Here is a 14,550-nt window from a genome sequence, read left to right on the forward strand (position 1 = left end):
TCCTACACCCCCCACTGCTCTGATCAGCCTTCTTCCTTCTACATTTTAATTTGACTTTGAGACATTCTTCTCTAGCAGGAGAAAGCCCACTAGAAAAAGTCATAGGCTCTAGGACTTCTTGCTCTTCCAGGCTTCCTAGCTGCTGCATCTTCCCTTGCTGCTAGCAACCAAGCCACACCATTGCTCTGTTCATCCCTCTCATGACATCATATGGCCTCATGCTTTTGGTGGTGGCAGCAGGAAGACAGACACAGGAGCCTTCTCTTGCCTGAAGCATGCATTTTTGGGTAGAAGGGTGAGCTGGCACCTCCGCTTGGCCCAGGACACAACAGCTCTTGCAAACCACAGCACAGTGTAAGGAGCTTAGGAAATGGTTGTGGCAAAGTTCCCGGTTCCCTTCTGCACAGTAAGGCAACTGTGAAACTCTCTGTAGCACAGAACAGCATGGGATGGTGTCCGGGTGTTGTCCAGAAGTATTCCCTTCAAGACAATGTGCAGAGAGGATGTGAGGAAGAGGCCATTCCGGGACACTCTTGATTGAGAGGGAGCAGAGTTGCCTGTCACAGCAGCACAAACCCCTTCAGGCGAGTTTGTGTGGATGCAGGCTTTGCAGCACATTAGGGCATAGAAATGGAGACTTCTCTGTATTAAGCCTGGAAGAAAGTGATCCTAAACCATGAAATAAAATTATAGAATAAAATCAGATCTGTAGGTGTGATCTGTCCAGCATATATAGAGAGTGACAATGCTCTACTACCTGATGTCCTGAAGGTCTATCTCCTGCTTCCTTCATTGTATGTGCAGTATAGCAAAGGGTAAATCTGAGCTCTGGAACCTTGGGGGACTTCTCCCATGATCAAGAACAAATTCATTTTAAGGGAAGCAGATATTGTCCCTTAATTAGTAATTCAATTTCCCTCCAACACCAAAGCTTAATAAGAGGAAACTCTTCTGCATTTGAAGAGTAATCAAAAAAATCAAGAGTTTTCTTGAACACTGGGATAAAGAGGGTGAAGAGGTATTGCCAATGCACTGATCTGCAGCACATGTTGTACTGCACAGTGCTAGCAGGGGATGCAGCCACCACCTCAGTGTCCCCCCCAGGAGACCCACCCCTGAAGTAAACTATGGGGTTACACTAGGTTTACAAATGGCAGTGAGGACTATGTCAACCAGCACATTCCAAAATCATCAGACACTCAGGCCCCAGCATTTTGGTATCAACCGCGGCCATCCTGCCCTTCTCACAAGAAACCTTTCAAGCCAACATTTTACATCAAATCCACAGCATTTGCTACAGAAATTGTCATAGAAACACTGCATTTTCTGCAGCTTGGTATGTGATGCTAACAGGCACCAGGTGGCGATGTAATTTCAAGATTAGTAGTGGTATCCCAAAATCATAGAATAATAGAATCATGTAGTAGAAGTGTTAAAATTATATTCTAGACACTTTCATATATCATTATTGATCCAAAATGAAAATTGTATCACTCTCTATCATGTCAAATCTGACTGATTTGACATACACTGACTCTCTGATCCTCTGTAACAGGATAGATTTGACCTTTAAAAGACTAAAAGGAAGGTTACCTCAATGTGGAATAATCAACAGCTTTCAGCAGGAGTTTTTGCAACAGATCCTGAGTGAGTTTGTGCATATTTTTTGTATGCATGTGTGTTTCAAAAAGCAGGAATAACTTGTGAATGGGCAGATTGAACTCCTGCTCTCCTCATGGAAATGGCAGACACTCTGCATCACTGTACTTTACAACGACTCTCCACTGGGGGAGAAAGAGGGAAAAAAAGAAGTGGGCAGAACAGGCATGTAAAGGCTGACTCAGTGAACAAATGTTCACTTAGTGGAACAAACAGAAGAAAGTAATAAGACATTAACGAACATCCCAGCTTGCTGACTGGAAAAGTTGGCACTAAGTGCTCAGACCTGTAGCACTAACGGGCTTCCTGATTGAGGATCAGGAGCAAACAAACCTCGGGCCTATTTTTCCTCTCATCAGGAGTAGCACATTAAAGTCAGCAGAGTTATTCTGACATACATTCCTATATCTGGATGCCAGATGGGAAATAAGTAACACATTTTTAAGAGTGAGAGTGACTAACCATTGGAACAGACTAGCAGGGGAAGCAGCAGATTCTCTGTTTTCTGAGCCCAGACTGGATGTCTGCTTTGTGCAGGCTGTGTTTTAGTGAGACACACAAAGCTCTCTACAAGGACAGGAGTCTACAGTCTGTGATTAGAGAACATACTATTCAATTTGGCTCTTAATTTTATTAATCTGTAACAGTCAGAGCAAATGAAGGGAGGATTTGGCCCTATATTATTGTTTCTCCAGCGAGTGCACAAACCAAGCTTCTGGTGATATAAATACTTGCAATGCAGGATGCAAAGGTTCTTTTTTTTTTTGTAACTCAGCTGCTGGTATAATCACATTATTTGAAATTCACATTAGCTCATCTAAATTGGTTATAATACAAGTGAATTAGTTTCCTTTTTGGAATGAATACCTTTGCTCTGCATTGTGATTTTGGATAATCAGGATCAAGCCTAATTTACAGACAAAATCTGTGATTCCAACACTTTAGTTTTACTATTGCATTTCTGCTGGTAAATCCCACTTACAATTCAAGCTAACTTGCAAGAAATGGACACATATCATTCAAGTAGAATTTGCCTCTCTCTGCAATAAAGTACAACCTTGGAACTTCAAAATAAATAATAGTGATATCAAAGATTCATTTGTACTTAATCTCTTCCAGGCAGCAAAGCCTGTGAGATAGTTTAAAATTATTTCTCATCAAAAAGACATGTATTTCTCTCCAAACAACTAATAGAGTATTTAGTTTGGCTGTGCGTCCTGAGACACACACATTTACGTCTAATGAACTGTGCTATGAAAGTATCCAGTGAAGATGGATCCATGCTACTGTAACTGGCCATTGGCAAAAGTGATTTGGAAAACTTCATCAGCTGAGTTTTGTAACAAGCTCTAGGTGAGCCAGCTTTTGGTAACTGGGCTAGATTGTGCCTATGCTTTAATTTCTTTTAACAACAGTGAACATGCCTCCAGCCATAAAGTTCTGCACTCGTTTAATTAATTCTGATAGTCTAGTACATGGAAGAGCTAAGATACCTCTAAATGGGGACGTTTCATTCTTGGTGTTCCATTATTTATTCAGTATTCATTGCAATGCATCTCATCTTGATTAATGCAGTGGATATTCCTGTGGAACTCCCTTCAGTTAAAACTGTGTTTTAATTCATGTCTGGTGTAACTAATTGAAATAATGCTTCCTTTTTCAATCATGTAATCTACACATTACAAAAGCATATAACAGTGGTTTTGTCTGCTCATTAGTAAGTTTCATAAAAAGAATAGACCAGAACTCTCTTTCTTGAGATAAAGGAGATGAAAAGCTTATTTTCTTCTGCTGTTTAAATATGTAGATGGCTATGAATAATTTGTGAATTTCCTGTACACGTATGTGCCCATCTCCAAACATCGCTGCACATAAAAAAGGAACAATCCTGTTCAGAAAGCAGTGACTCAGAATAGTCCCAAGACACCTCCCTGGACTGTATGCAAGAGAACACAGCAAACTAGCTCTTTGTGGCTGTCCATCAACAAGCTCCATTTTCAGTCACTGTGCCATTCTGCCCCTAGTGTAAACCCACTGAAACGATTTGGGACCTCTGCTGCCTTTCACCTTCAGAGCTCACCATAAAAGACAACTTTGCTGCTCCCAGGCAGAAAAGCCCGAATCCCAAAAGGACTGGCTGCAGTGGAACAGGACAGCCCTGCCTGGCTTCTCCCTACCAGAACAGGGCCCAGCCTGCCAGTACTGGTATTCAGGTAAAGCTGACTCCTTCTAAAACCCTAGGTTTGGGTCCCAAGGCATTAGTGCTTTTCCAGATTTTGAGATCAGACACAAATCTCAATAATAGAGATCAGACACAAATCTCAATAATAGATATCTTTTGAGGATTAAGTTATGTGTCACAGTCAATATGGTGAATAAGCCTATTTTTTTGGTGCCCATTTTACATACTGCTGCAGAAAATGGACTCTTCTGCTGTTCTCATAATTTTAAATCATGCCTACACATTAGCAGTCTTTTGGGTCATTGCCCTTTTTCTTGAACAGTGTGTTTTGTTCTGCATCAAACAATAAACCAAACTAAGCACTTCCTCACAGTACTCTTCCACTTCTTCATTTCCCTTTCATTCAAAAGGATTTTAAAACATTATTTCAAACCCCTTTTTGACACACTCTTGTACTGCACCAAAGTCAAATGGTACATTCTCTGGGGTAGACAGATACTTGTTCTCTCTTCAGTTAGTAGTGCACTTTGTAAAGCACAAACAACAGCCAGCTATTGCAGTAGACCCAAGCTTAAGCTGTGTTTTCCTGGAAAAATATATTACCAAGTAGTAATAAACACAGCTGTCTGGTTTTTGTTTTGGATCAGGTGGTAGGAGATCTGAAATTAATTCAATCTCCAGGATTCAAATCCTGAATGAACATAGATAATATGAAAATCTACCACTGAGGGAATTAGAATATATATTCATTTTTCACTGCCTCTATTTTAGGGACAAAGCCAACTTCCTATTACACCACATAAATGCATAGCAATAGCACTGGTATTGGTGTTCTTGCACTGAGATATACCCTTGTATATCAAATTAGAGTATGGTATTCCATCCAAAGGTGGAAGGAATGGTGTGAAAAATGCTGATTATTTATTAACAGTGGAGTGCCTGCAGTGTCTCATTACCAGCTGAGCAAATACGTCTTTTCAAATTTTTGAGGATCATTTATGAACAAAACTTTAAAAAATATTTTAAGATACGAGTTTAAAAAATTGAAATCACGAAGAAAGCATGCATTGGTTTTTAGTATTTCTCCTCACTACTCTGAGAAATTTGCTCAAAACTCAAGAGAAAAGCACTGCCCTGCTCTGTATCCCTTCAGATGCACTACTATGTGCTGGCCAACTGACAACCCACTGGCATGGGGGTTCCAGCAGCCAGACCCTGCTGCCTCCGCTACCATGACCTGCCCCTCTCCTAACCTCTGCCTCTGATCTCTCTATCCTGCTCCCTGCACCTATATTTAAACTTCAAGCTGGGAAAGTATCACTGTTTGGGGCAGTCTTGAAAATAAGTCTCGAGAACAGATTGAACGAAGCCTGTGCGGAAATGCTTTCTGGGGACTGATGAGTGTATGTTTTATGAGCACAGCCTGTTTGGCCACGGCCTGCCTCCAGGAGCCATGGCCAAGCTCTAGCTATGCTGGCAAAGCCCCTTGCAGATACTTGTCATGCAAAGACTAAAGGAGTTTCTCTAACACCATTGCTACATCAGGGTACCTTCCTCCCCTCCTCCCCACACCTCCAGCTAGCAACTACTCTAGCCAAATACTGTAGTACAAACCTGACCTCAACCTATCTGCTGCTTCTTATAAGCACAACAGCAATCAGTTACAGCTTTTCTCCATTGATGCAACAGAGATCAGTTGTGCTCAGAGCCCTAAGCAGGCATCTGATCACAGGAGGCAATAGAAACTCAGTACCACACCGAGTACGTGTGGGTGGTGGCACAGCCAATGCACAGCCACCCTCCCCAGTGCAGCTGCTCCACTTTGGACTCAAGCTGAAATCTTTGGCATGTTGCTGTAGAACATCCAAATTGAGTTGTTAATTAAAGACTCTATGTTATGCTCCAAAAACCTCACCTCAGCAAGCAAACCCATCTCTTTGTTCTCCTCCCACCTTGCCCTATCTTCACACCTTTGGCTCCTTATGTGAAGTTAGCACCTAAGCCATCCTCTGTGATAATCTAAAGGGGTCATTTTCCTTCTGTACTGTGTTTTTGGCTCTTTTTTGGAACTGCCCTTGCCATTTTGCAGACAAGTTCCCAGCTCCAAGAGAACAGTGCATGCCTGCTGTGGGTGTTATGTGAACAGAAATTATGTGGTTTGGATTTTTACGTGAGAATTCCTGGAGAAGGCAAAATGTTGCAAATAACCTCCATAAATCATTTTAAACAAAGCTCAGGAAATGCCATAATGATTTAGCTGGTAATATCTAAAAAGAAGTTCACACTGTTCTCTGACTCCTGGTAAGTATGTTTGCTTAAGATGTAATTGAAAAAGTACTATGTTTCTGCTTACATTTTCCATTTTGTATCTCCTGTCTAGGAACAGCTCACTGCTGGCAGCTCTTAATTTGTGCTATGGAGTATTTCATCAACCAAACAACAGTTCTTCTGGGGCTACAAAATAAATGGCTGGAGGGAGATAGGTACCAACCAGAAAACAGCTGGGGAAGTCTGGAGTGAAGAGCTGGTGACATCTATAGGCTGTGGAGTTCTGCCATTTCCTTTGCCCTTCACCTTCCTCAGACATTCAGGCTGATAAACGGCAACCCTTTACTCAGTGTGGGATTCCACACTTAAAGCACCAGTCTAGTTATTTATTGTCCTGTACTACCTCACACATTTTTTTATGTCACTGCAAAATCCTGCCTAACCACATTGCTGTTTTTTAAGAAATGCTCTTTGCAGGTGAATAGCCAGACTGAGGAACCAGGCTAGTTTAGGCCAAATCAGTGATGAGTATTGGGTGGGGAAGAAGATATATTCTCTACTGTAAAATAGTAGTTTTAATAAACAAGTATAAGGAAACAAAGTTAATATTACTAACCAGAGACATAGTTTCAAGACAGCAGCAGTAAAATCTGTGAACATTCCCCTTACCAATCTTCCATTATCCTTAAAGCTAGGACAGTGGACAAGCTGTTTTGAAGGTGCATGCAGTTATAGAATTCTCTCTTGCCTCATTGGTTTTGTATGAAGAAAATAGTTGCCTACAGTCAAATCTACTTACTTGATGTCTCTCAGGTAAATTTATACCATTCAATAAAAGCTCACCTGTCTTAATACACAGATAAATATTACTTATTTAGTATATAAAAATCAATACCAGGACATCTCACATTAATTCCAAGATGTTAGAAATCACTTATTTACCCATTTTCTACTAGGTTTATTTCTATTTTTATTGCTTAGCTGGGGTTCAAATGCATTTAGTGAAAAATGGCCTCAGTCTGGTACTGCAATACAAGATAAAGACGGAGAGAAGAAATATCTTTTTCCTTTTTTTTTTTCCCCCTCATCAGTAGGAACTGAGGCACATGGTAATTTGCTCATACACTCCAAAAGTCTGTGTCAGAGCTGGAATTTTAATTTAGATCTCCTGAGTCTCTGCAGTGCCATTTCTAATGTCTCAGTGAAAGCAGACTTGAATTTCTGTCACATTTCTAAAGGCAGCAGGCCTCAAACAGGGCTCCTTCACCTTCCATACATGACTGCAATGCCTCAGAGAGTTGCTCTGACTGACAGGAGGCACTTTCTTTCCCAGCTGGCAAGGTAAGCATGTTTATTATTTTCTCAACCTGCGTTTTGGAAGGTTACTTATACAGGCTTAGAAGTTCACGTGTGACTCTTCTGTGCCAGTCTTCAGAGTCATGATCCCTGCTGCTGAATATTTGCAATGCTCATTTGATCCACAGCTTTGAAGAGAGATCTATCAGAGAAGAGAGAAAATTGCCACAGCTGTCTTTTCTATAAGTTATTATTTATGCTTAACAAACCAGATGGGAAAGGTGCCCATCCTATACCCTAGGCACTCTTGATGATTATTTAAAAGTGCAACATAACAGAAAACCAAAATCAATAGACATACACACACAGCAGCAAACTTTGCTTACAGCCTACTTCAAAAGTGGGAGAGTAATAGGAGAAAGGAAAAACATCCAGACCTCCAGGGTGAAAAAAAACCAACCCAAACAACCCAAACCACCACACTCCAAGAAACAGCCATGTTTCCAAAAGCCCTAGAATTTGCCAAGTCCTAATGTGGGACTGAATCGCAACAGATTGGGGAATTTTGCACAGAGATGGGGTAGAAGTACCCAGGTCAAGCAATATGACCACCACAGACCAGGTGCCGAATGAATCCAGGATATGATTTATCTATGTAAAAAAAAAAAAAAAAAATCAACCAAACAAACAAAAACCAACCAAACAAACAAAAAAAAACCCCCAACAACAACAGTAATTTTTCTTGAGCACTGAAGAGCTTCTAAGAAATTCTGACCTAGAAAGCTCAAGCAATTTGCACATGATTGGTCATGAGTATCGACGACTTTATAAAAATCTATCTCTGGCTTCTCTCTCGCTCATGCTCCTAAAGGTACCACAGATAAAATACAGCAGCTTCACAGTCTCTGTTCTGATCCAGTAAAACAGCATTCAAACACAGGATGCAACCATTTACTTTAATGTCACTCGGGAAAAAAAAAAGCTAACAATAAACCACAAAAAACCCATTGACAAATGTCTTTCCCCACCTCCCTCTCCTTCTGAGGCTTTTCTAATCACTCAGTGCCATTCACTGGAGGCTGTTGTTTTCTCCCAGGAGGTGACAGCTGCCTTGAGAGAGTATTTCTGAAGTACCTTAAGTGGCTTTCAGAGGAAGCCGTGACATTTAGATGCAGGCAGGACAAACCAGGAGGTTTAGAACACCCCACCAGCAGGGTAGCTGAGAGCTGGGCACAGAATGCCTCAGAACACAGAATTACAGCCCTCCTCAGCTACCAGGCAGGAATTGAGAACCCTTTTTCAAATACCACTGAAATCTCAGCCACTCCAGTTACAATTCTTTTCCTTCCTGCAGCTGAGTTGGCAGCCAAAGACTAAACCTTGTACTGCAAGAAAATATGCTATTATTTTCTTAAAGAATCATGTCCTAGTTCATATTCTCCTTAGATGTTCACCTTCTAGGAGGTCCAGATTGGTTTCTGTGGGCTCTGTGTATTCTAAGCAAGCTTTTTGAAACATCTCCGCATTTGACATGTTGCAAAATATTAGGACAGCATAAAGGTTCACTGAATTTACACTTCTTAGAACTATATAAACATCTCTCAACTGATGACCATATCCCCTTAACAGGATGGGGACAGCTTGCTAAAGTCACTGGTTTAGGTTTTGAAAGGCATTCTCCTGGTAGGAATACAGAGTAGCTTCAGGCATCATGAACCACTTATGCCATGGGTCTGTACCAGAGCCTGTGACAGAATTGCAGGCTTCTGGAATTTTATGTTAACCATTTTTTCTTCCACAAGGCACAACCATTTCACCCCATCCAGGTTTCCAAACTCATATTAGCACTGTTCTTTAGTATTCTGTGTTATTACATTTGTTCTGCCCCATGTTCTATTGGATTCCACCCCGATACATGATATACCCATCATGGTTTATGAAGGGATTGCTTCAGTCTTCCGACGCCACAAGCCCTGGTCTTTGCTCCTTCTCACCAATAAACTTCAGGTTGCTGAGCCAAACCGGAATGGTTCCAAGTCACATCAATATTAGTTTGCACATGTGTCCGCTGCTGTGGTGCCTCATGAACTGCGGTACAGCTGCCTTGTGCTTCTTTTCCCTTTGGTCCCAGCTATCTGAGAAATCCTGTTGATACTGAATGGGCACAAGCTTGGGCAACTAAAAACTAGGCCCTGGGACTCACCCGGCCCTAGGCGACCCAGTGGGTTGGCATGACAATCCCAATTTATTTAGATGACACAGAGACAAGTCAAACTGAATTCAAATAAAAATGTACCTTTTCTGCTCAGGAAACTATAAAAGCAATTCATTTCAAGGCTACAGAAATATCTGAAGACTCCATTTCCTAACCAGCATTTATTGGAACTTTTCAACCCACAGAAAGAAAAACATATCAATATTATTATGTTTGGCCCAATTCCTGATAAACACAAATTTTCAAATACCAGAATTTCACGTGGGACAAAATGCTTACATTTATTTGCTCTTTTACTGCAGAAAGTGGGAAAGAATCCTAAGCATAAATAGATCAACCTCCAAATTGTTTCTGCTTTCAGACGGAAAGATGGAGGCATAAAGTGACTGAACTTTGACTGATTCAAGAACAAAAAACAACAGTAAATCATCCAAATTACTCTCAGGAGCCAGGAATTCTGACTCTTTGTCCACTGCTGTAATGATTAAATGATGATGCCAGTCATGATAAAAACCATCTAACAGGAGATGGTGGGCGTCGGAACACCTGTAATTGGCAACAGCTAGGCTAATCATACGTAGTCTGTGTAATCCCAATACTTAAAAAAATACTTTCTCCAGCCCACACAGGAAAACTGGATCACTCCATACTCCTACGAAGCATTGTACTATATTTCTTCTTGTTAAAACTGTATCAACAGTCTGTGTAACACTCTTGCTAACATAGTCTTAAGTTAGAAATAGGAAGTGAGTAATAACGCAAGCAAGAGCATCTCTGGTTTTACTTTTGTGTGTGCATGCAAGATATAGTGGCGTCACTACTCTGAATCAACAAGAGTGAGATTAGACTGCTTGATTCCTGGGTGGCATTAAATTAAAACTGAAGGTGACCCTTTTGTTGCTCTCCTGCTTTTATGGACAGTGCATCAATAAATATAAACAGGACTTCCATGTCATAAAAGAGTTTATGTCTAGAGAATTGACATTCAAAGGAATTGATTAAAATGCTGTCATTTTAACAAGCAAAGTGGATCTCGGATACAATTTACTTTGAAATATGGATCTAGTCATGCGTTAGTACTGCTTTAGGCTAGTCTCTCACCATCACATTGCAATGAAAACTGGAAAGGGAACTTTCAGTTGATACTTCAGCAAACACACAAAAACTTATTCTTAAATCTTTTGTTTCCTAGTTGTTGAACTGTTTCCAATAGCTACTTGAATTCAAACAGCTCTGGCCAGGCATACAGAGAACATGGAAAGAGAAAAATCAAGCTTTAGACCTTTTAAGACTTAGTCCACCCTGGATTTAAGCACACAGAACTTGATACAGCTTCAAAAAGAATTGCCCTGGCTTATACCATGGACAAGCGTGACCTTAGTATATGTAACAAATCTGCTCTAAGTCAAATATGTGCAGGTATGAACTCAGAATAGCACCTTTGAAGTTAGGGCCTGAGGGCAAGAGGTAAAGGAGGCTGTAAGGCAGGCTTTGTCCACAGCCACACCATCTTAATAAATTACAAAAGTTCAAAGTAAAGTAAGCTCTGAAGAGTTCAAGAAAGAAACTCCAGTATTTAAAAGTTTTGACCAATCATTTAGGTATAGAAGGGATTTTCCTACTACTTCAGCTAGGATTGCTGATATATTTGAATCTTCAATGACACTAATACTCAAAATAGTACTTCAGCCTCATCACACAATGCCTTGACCCTCCAGATCAGGAATGAGACAATCTCCAGGCTGTGAGGATTTTTATTTCCCTCATATACCATCCACTCCACAGAGAATTGATCTCGCTGGAAGCTGAAATCTCCTCATCCAGAATTTTAGCACAATGACTGCATTGGAGCTCCTGCTTCCTTAGACATTGTGCTTCACCACAACCCTCCACCCTGCCTTCGTTTGTGACACCCTGGCACCAACAGGTAGCTACTGCCCCAGTAGGTATAGAAGCTCTGGAACTTCACTGAGAAGACGGAGGTACGTTCCATGAAAAAGAGCCATTTCCAGTTCCTTCACCACCTTGTTGCTAGAGCTAGGAGGCTACCTTGCTCTCTTGAACAGTCCAGAGCAAAAACCTAGGCTCTCGAGAGGAGTTGTGGGGAGGTAAAAGCAAGAGAACCTGTAAAGGTTCAGTCAGAGCAGGATCAATACGGGTCATGCAGAACACAATAAAAGGATACTAAAATACTTAAGAAATGCTGTCACCTTGTCCTTTTGGTACCACTTTAAATCATGTGGATTTAGACTCAGGATACTGAACTCCCACCATTTACTGTTGACTACCTCATATACCTTCTCTTGCTTCTGCTATTACGCTTAATGAGACTAGAAGATCCATGGATAAATGCTGCTGTTTGCTACAGCTGTGTAATCCTACTGAAATCAGCAGGATTGAAAGCATTCAATTAAAAGAAGAATTAGCCCATTTTATGCTAATATAACGAGAGTCACACCTGATGTTGTATTTTATTGTCCTGCTTCAGTTTTGGTCTCATATTTCACTGCAGCTGAGCAATCCAAATCCATGACAATGACAGGGGAATAAAAATATAACACATTTTTAAATCATAAACTGTGGTTCTTTTCCTTCTGTGTTTTGCTCCCCAAAGACTCAGACCAGGAGAAAAATTTATTTTTACTTTTAAAGTTAAGATTTTTATAATGTAGCTATGGTTTAGCCGTAACAGCATTAAATGCTGCCAGACCTGCAGCAAAATGTTGCAGTTTCTTAACACTGCCTTTGAACACTGTCATATCACAAGTACTGACTCATGGAAATGCCTCTCTCCCAGTCAGTTCCTGTAGGATAACAACCTCCACACAAAGATTCCTTTCACATCAACAGTTAATCAATGCAACACTTTTCTGAGCTAAAGCTTCATCAGTATTCCACAGTCAAATGATATGCTGAGAGATTAAGATTCAAGATCATTTCCCCTCTCCAGACACAAACTTTGGCCACCTCCTGGCTGAGTTGTTATCTGGGCAGGTGCTGTTTTCCACTATCCTGCTTACCTGACAAACTGATTTATACGGAGGAAAAAAATAGGCAGTCAAGCTTAAGGAAGGACAGAAGGATTTCCAGTCGGGTCCCCTGTCTGGGGCCCTCTCTGGTAAACACTGAGAGTACACCAAGTCATTAAGCACCCTTTGCTATTTGTCTGTCTTCAGAAGGATTTGGTGGCACTATGTGAGGAAGTCAAGCTACATTTCCAGAGACAGATTGCTAGATTTGCAGCTTGTCCCCTTGACAACTCCAGTCAGAAGGAGACTTTTCTCAAGAGGTAATAGCTAAGACGTACAGTACTGAAATGAATCCCTCCCCTTTCTCCTCCAGTACTAAGGTATTAGGTGGGCATTAACAAGCCAGGTAAAAAGTTTTCAACAGCCCACTTTCAATTAACAAGGCTCCATTTCCTTGACAAAGTAGCACTTTGCTATAGGCCCTAGTAACGACCACTCACAGATCTCAAGCTTGTTTATTGCTTTGTTCTGATGACATTGGTTTATATAGAAAATAGATAGAAAGATGAGATGTAACTATTGCCACTCAGGAACAGAGCAATAGTCCAGTTTGCTCTGAACCCTGTCTCTGTATCTGGCTTATACAGAATGCTTAAAAAGAGGACATGACAGAGAGTTTAAAAACTAAAAAAAAAAAAAAAAAAAAAACCAAACCAAAAAACCCCCAAACAAAAAAAACAAAAAAAAACCACAACCCAACCCCAACACCCAAACCCCACCTTCTTACTCTCCTTGGTGCCAGGGCCTTAGCCACTTCTCTTAGAAAACTTTTTATCTGACCCCACCTGGTCATGAGCTGGTACTGCAAAACACAATGACCACTGTTGTGGCTGACAACTACCCCACACAGCCACTCGCTCACTCCCAACCAGTGGGATGGGGAAGAGAACCGGAAGGGAAAAAGTGTGGGTTGAGATAAAGACAGTTTAACAGGTAAAGCAAAAACTGCATGCACAAGCAAAGCAAGGAATTCACTCACCACTTCGCATCAGCAAGCTTGGCGTTTAGCCACCTCCAGGAAAGCAGGGCTCCATCATGTGTAACAGTTACTTGGGAAGACAAATGCCATCACTCTGAACATCCCCCTTTCCTTCTTCCTCCAGCTTAATACTGCTGAGCATGGCATCATATGATCTGGAATACCGCTTTGGTCAGCTGGGGTTAGCTGTCCCAGCTGTGTCCCCTCCTAACTTCTTGTGCACCCTCAGCCTACTCACTGCAGTAGGGGCAGAAGGGAAAGCAGAAAAGGACTTGGCTCTGTGTGAGCACTTCTCAGCAATAACAAAAACATGCCTGTACTATAAACACCATTTTCACACAAATCCAAAACATAGTCTTGTACTAGCCCCTCTGAAGAAAATTAATTCTATCCCAGCCAAAACCAGCACAAACAGTAACTGTCAGAGCTGTATAGCCTGGAGTAAGTGCACTTGCTCTCTTGAATAATAACTGTTCACTTTTTACACCTCCTCCTCTGAAGGACTGTGATAGTCTACCCCCTGCTTCATTTTAAGAAGATACAGCAAGATACCCTACCTTTAAGATAGGTACAGGGTAGGGTTACAGATGTTATACCACTATGTATAGTGATAAAAAATTACTTAAGATGACGCTCACCCTTCAGTTTAAGTTTGGATGACCTTTCAGTTTCTCTCGCTGAATTCTGTGCTAGAGCGCCATATGGATCCTATGTCAATTACTCCTACTGTATCATACACATCAACTGGCATGCATTACCCAAGCTCTAAATAACAGAAATTGTTTATGACTTTCTCAAATGTTTATTACAGAAAATTAAAATTCTCTGTTTCTTGAAGTATATAAATTTTATCAGCATTCATATTTTGCATGTAGAGAGGTACTAAATTACATGGCAGATGGTACTGTTTAGCAATAGCAAT

General features: G+C 41.0%; 1 long non-coding RNA gene across 3 annotated transcripts in view; it reads right to left on the reverse strand.

Annotated features, from left to right (window-relative positions):
* Positions 1–14,550, reverse strand: part of LOC115606586 — a 45,626-nt gene that overhangs the window by 22,871 nt on the left and 8,205 nt on the right. For 2 of the 3 annotated variants that reach the window (XR_003990935.1, XR_003990934.1), the window contains exon 1: positions 13,629–13,894. The exons of the other annotated variant lie outside the window; for it this stretch is intronic. This is a non-coding gene — a long non-coding RNA (uncharacterized LOC115606586). Of the gene's footprint in view, positions 1–13,628; positions 13,895–14,550 lie in introns of those variants that run through there. 3 annotated transcript variants of the gene reach the window in all.

Source organism: Strigops habroptila, chromosome 4, assembly GCF_004027225.2.
Source record: "Strigops habroptila isolate Jane chromosome 4, bStrHab1.2.pri, whole genome shotgun sequence".
NCBI lineage: Eukaryota > Metazoa > Chordata > Aves > Psittaciformes > Psittacidae > Strigops > Strigops habroptila.